The sequence below is a fragment of the Orcinus orca genome, chromosome 7 (assembly GCF_937001465.1).
Source record: "Orcinus orca chromosome 7, mOrcOrc1.1, whole genome shotgun sequence".
In the NCBI taxonomy this organism is placed as follows: Eukaryota; Metazoa; Chordata; class Mammalia; order Artiodactyla; family Delphinidae; genus Orcinus; species Orcinus orca.
In genome coordinates this window covers 55,325,221-55,330,971 of record NC_064565.1, presented here as the reverse complement: position 1 = coordinate 55,330,971, position 5,751 = coordinate 55,325,221, and the positions used below count along the sequence as shown (strand labels likewise).

The window sequence follows — 5,751 nt, the reverse complement described above, 5'->3', positions numbered from 1 at the left end:
AATGGTTCCAGAAGGCAAAGCATCAAACAAAAGAGGATTATTCTGAGACTTATAATCTGATGGAATTCACCATGCTAGTTTTTGACCTGCTTGTGACTCATCACCGCTTCCTTCTTTCCTACTTCTCCCTTTTGGAATGGGGGTGTCTGTACTATGCTCGTCCCACAATTGTATTTTGGAAGCACAGAGCTTGTCTGGTTTCACAACTTTACAGCTGGAGAGGAATTTTTGCCTCAGATAAATCATACCTCGATTAACACTGATATCTGATTTTCTATTTAGATGAGACTTTGGACTTTGAATTTAGAATTAATTCTCAAAAGATTTAAGGCTTGGGGCTACTGGAATGGTGTGAATATATTTTGCATGTGAGAATGGCATGAATTTTGTGGAGCCAGGAGTGGAACAGTATGGACTGAACTGTGTCTTTCCAAAATTCACATGCTGAAGTCCAAACCACAAATGTGATGGCAGATGGAGGTGGAGACAGATTTCAATGAGGTCAATGAAGGTGTGACCCTTATGATTAAGGCCCTTATAAGAAGAGACATCAGAGAGCTTGCTTCCTCTCTCTCCACCATGTGAGAACAGTGAGAAGGTAGCCTTCTGCAACCCAGGGAGAGAGCCCTTACCAGGGAACTGAATCCTCATAGTGGACTTCCCAACCTCCAGAAATGTGAGAAATAAAAGCGTGTTGTTTAAGCCACTCAGTCTATGGTATTTTGTTACGACACCCAGTGCTCATTAATACAAGTTTTGTCCAAGTTTCTTTGTATTTCCTTCTTTGTTTGTATTTCTTTCTTTATTTTGTCCAAGTTTCTCTGTATATCTTTTATTTATATTTTTTCCATTTTTCCTTTCCTGCCCTGCACTTGACAGATCAGATTTCCTTTGATGGGTTTAAATTCATACATCCTTCAATTTTTTTCTGGTTGCTGCCTCTCCTTTCATTTTTTTAAAATTTAACAATATCTCTATCTTCCTGAAATACAGAATAGATACTTAAATATATTCTATCTTCCATGGTACCCAAGCCCTTCCATGGCCTTCTCCCCCAGCAAGTTCTTTTTTTCACTAGACTTAAAAAAAAAATGCATAACAGACTAATAAAGAACTATTCTTAAAGAAAATATAGGAGCATATATTTATGGTCTTAGGATAGGGAAAAATACTCTTAAGCCAGTTCCTCTCCCCAAAATGTGAGTAATGCTAACTTTTTGCATTATTTTAGATAGTCAATGAACCAGAGTCAAGTACCAATTGAGTGGTTTCTTTTTCTCACTGTTTTGAAATTTAGATAACCAGGTCTGAAAGAATCAACTGAAGCTTTACTCAGACAGAAACCATGTCTTATTTTGGCCAATTTCTTAACCATTTTGGCCTTTAAGTTTTGGAGACTAATAAGCAAATTCTGAACTCTATCTCAAGTTAATTCATACTCTGTGGAGCTCAGACTCCTGGCAGCAGGTCCACCTGAGCAGAGAGAGCAAATAAGCTTACCCTTCCCCCTCTATTTCAACCTCCGCGTCCTCAGGCATACACGGGTTTTAGGGGGTTTGCAGCAGCCAAGTCGTAGTGTACTAAAAATCACACTGGGAGCTTCTGGGTTGGTGAACACAGCGGAAATTCAGGAGGAGTGGCGTGCCCGGGGAGTACCTGGGACATCCCGCCCCTTCCCACACACCTCGCCCTGCCTCACGTATCTCTTCACCGGGCTGCTGATTCTTAATATTATGCTTAAGGGCTCACCTTTCCGCAGAAAAACTTCTTTCTGGAATAGGCATGGCCTTCTTCTCTCCATCTGAGCGTTGGACCCACTGTCAGAGCGGATGGGCAGAGATGCTGCAGAACCTCCGGGCGCCAGGCCATCTCCCAGGCGGGAGCTACAACTCCCGGGGGCGGCTGCAGACGGCCGCTGACGCCGCGACGCGCCTGCGCAGTGGCCGAGGCTGCGGTTTGAGGTTCCCGCCAATTCTCTGGGCCATCCGGCCTGGGACGAGTTCCGCGCTCTGTGGAGGCGTTGGACGCAGCCCAGCTGCCCAAGCTGCTTAAGCTTTATTACCGGAGGCTCTTTCCATAGGCCCAGTACTGTCGCTGGCTCAACTTTGGTGGAGTGATAAAGAATTACTTTCGGCACCGTGAATATTCATTTACGTTGGAAGGATATTTACGTTCACTACCAATCCTTCAACAACCAGAGTGATCTGGAAAAGAGGATGTAGACAAATGTTCTAAGTGCTGGGCTCTCATGACATCGGTCATATGCACCATCGACAGAGCCCTGAAGGAGGATTTGGGATTTTTTTTTTTTTTTTTTGCGGTACGCGGGTCTCTCACTGTTGTGGCCTCTCGCGTTGCGGAGCACAGGCTCCGGAAGTGCAGGCTTAGCGGCCATGGCTCACGGGCCCAGCCGCTCCGCGGCATGTGGGATCTTCCCGGACCAGGGCACAAACCCGTGTCCCCTGCATCGGCAGGCGGGCTCTCAACCGCTGCGCCACCAGGGAAGCCCGAGGATTTGGGATTTAAGCATCGTCTCTGGGTATGTTCTGGAAGGAGAGGTGTTCATTGCTGGGTCTGGGATGAATCCTAAAATTGCCCTCTGAAGTACTTTCTGGGGTAGTTGAGTATTTGAGCCTTGTTAAGGGTGGCCAAGACGTTACAAAGAAAGTTCACCTAAGTGAAAAAATTAACCCTTTTGTCAGAAAATCTATAAACATAATAAAAAGAATACATTGACGAATATGTCTTGATCAAGATATACTTGAAAATAAAGCTGGAATAAGATTGTAGGCCTTGTTTCTGAAACAATTCATGATGAACATCAACAAAGCTTCCAAAATCATCACCGTTCACTTCAGGGTTGGGAGCATTTGAAGAAGGTAGCCAGCAGGTGTCAGAATAACATCGAAAATGACAAATGTGGACCCTGGCTATAGTGAGAGATCGCGCTCCAGTACTGTTTTCCACAGCTGGATATCAGTGTTAGCAAAGGAATCAACCATTGACTGAAGAGGCCTTTTAGTGGTCAACCTAAAACAGATTGCACTGTGCTTATTGATTTACAGAAAGTAGATCAGTTTGATCCATTTACTGTACCAACCATAAGCGCCATGTGCCATGAATTGGATACTATTTCCACTAGTGAATAGGAAAAAGAGAAGGAAGCTGAATCTGATATTAAGCATAGAATCAGAGATTCTAAGAAGACCAGCCTAGCTCCTTATGTAAAAGTTTCTGAACAGTTTCTTGAAAGTTTAAGTAAATCAACAAAAGGAGAAGTTATTGAGAAGAGTGATTTACAAAAACACTTCTGAAGATAACAACTCCTTTCAAAGCAGTGTGGATATCGTCTACCTTCAACCAAGAATCAAATACTTCAAGATCCATTTAATAAATATGGCAGAGCCACATATGCATTTTATGCTCAAAGCAATCTTTTTTTTTAAAGAAATAATTATGTTGAAAAGATTCCTGAGACCACCAAAGGAGAGTGTCAAGTTTCCTGGAAGGAGCCATAATGGGAAGAATAAGTGGATTGCAGATAAATGTGTAAAATTTAATATTGTACAAAGATAATTCTAAGATTTCTGATATGAATACACAGTTCTCCTGGTTGCCGTATACAGAGGTAAGTGAGCAGTAATATGTCTAAAACTTTAATCTCAGTTCACTGGATACACCCTCCATATTTCTGGAATGGATGTTCTAAGTGAATGAGGGCTTTGTCCATAAGTCTTAGACACTTAAGTTAATTGTATGTGGAGCGTGTCACTTCCTAATTTTGCTCACTAATATTTTTATTGGTCAGAGCATAGCCCACTGACCATCTTTTAAAAGTTATTTTGAGCTAGACATCTAAACCTACCAAAACTTCAAAAGATATGAGTTACTAGATTACAATATTAGGGTCCAGTAGAGTATTTTTTACAGCTATTGCAATTGTAACTCCTAACTTCTTCCCTCAGAGAACAATTGGATTAGTCTACCTTAAAGAAGCAGCTTAGAAAAAATAACCAACTTCATTTCACCAACATAAAACCTGTTGTATTTGTCAAAACACTTGGACTTTCCATATATCTTGATACTTAAATTGAATTTTAAAGGTTTTGTTTCTTCCATGTTTGATTTTGTGTGATACATTTTGAAGTGTCAGATTTATTTTGCTTGGTTTTACAACCAATCTGAACAAAGCAGTTGTTCTGGTTTACATTCTATCTTCTGAGAAACATTGAGAAACCGGCTTTTGGGCTAGTGCTTTCTGTGACAATGAAATTTGTCTTTCCTTTAACATTGTTTTCTCTATAGGCACACAGTCTTTTTTTTTTTAATCTTTTGGTTTATATACAACAGATGCTATAATGTAGTCAACACATTTAAATGCCTTGCATTTCTTTCTTTTCTAATTTTTTTAAAGAAATATTAAAGACTGTGTACAAAAACCAAATACTCTGGATTGCGGTCTGTATATGAGGATCAAGAAAGTGGCTCAGTAAGAAACAATCTAAATTAGAGTTTATCTGGGAGAAAACCCAGATCAGTGTTCCTTATGAGAAGCATTGAGGTTTTAGTCCCACCTACTGTCCTAAACATGGAATCACATCTTGGAAATAAAATCTTGTATGTCATGGGCAAGACTCAAAGACTAGGCAGCTAGCATGAGGCTGGGCACTGACTCAAAGCAGGTACAGTCAAAGGGATGTTTCTTGGTGTTTCTTCATTACTATCCCGAAAAACAACCATGCTAAAGAAGCTATTCTTAGATCTAAGGAATTTACCAAATATTTACAGGGCCAGTCTATAGAAGTACTCACTGATATATCAACTTTAAAAAATAGGAAGGTTTGAGATGATAGAAATCCTGATTTGATAGAAATAAGAATGGATGGTGACGGCAGTCAGGATGGCAGTAACACCTGGGAATAAGAAAGTTCACACACATCTAAGGGTAATTTTACCTATACATGAATGAGGTCATATTGTGTGGTTTTTTTTCTTTCTTTTAGTGCAAGTGGAAGATTTCAATACACCCATATTGGAGTTGGATTGAGATAGTACACAAAAAACAGGTAAAGCCATACAGGCTATAAATAGTGCAATTGGTATATCTGATTACATAACTATGGCTATATATGTGAGGGGTCTTAAATTCACCAAATTGAGAATAATCTTTTGGAAATTAAAAAAAATCATGCACTTAGCTAAAATGAATATCTTAAATCCAAAAAGTAAAATGTTTATATATCATATTCTCATAATATAATAAAACTAGAAAGAATTTTAATATCATAGTTATTGGGGAGTTAAGCAGCACACCCATCTCTTGAATCAAAGGAAACAGAAAAATAAAATTATAAACTAAAAATCAATGAAAAGGAGAATACTTTATAACTGAACCTAGGGGTTACAGAAAAAGCAAGATTGAGGAAAAATTGTACCCTCACAATACTTTTTTATTATTAAAAAAAGATGAAAAATAGAGGAGTTGGTATTTACCTTAAGCTATTAGAAAAAGAATGACAATCTCAAATAAGGAAGAGAATTAGTAAAGGTGAAAAGGACTAATTTGCTTAAAAACATTTTATTAAGAAAAAATAATATAAAACAAAAACATGCCTATTTGTGTCTGGTTGGAGTGGCCAAACACAGTATTATTTCAAAGTCATCGCAGCAAAGTTTTCAAAGTCTGACTGCCTCATAAACCCAAATCAGAGGCATTTTCACATTTTTAATCATTACCTTTATCAAAATGTA

The 5,751-nt window shown here is 39.1% G+C and overlaps 1 pseudogene; it reads left to right on the top strand.

Moving 5' to 3' along the window:
- Positions 1-1,782: 1,782 nt before the first annotated feature.
- Positions 1,783-3,314, top strand: LOC101275992 (DNA primase small subunit-like; annotated as a pseudogene).
- The last annotated feature ends 2,437 nt before the right edge of the window (positions 3,315-5,751 follow it).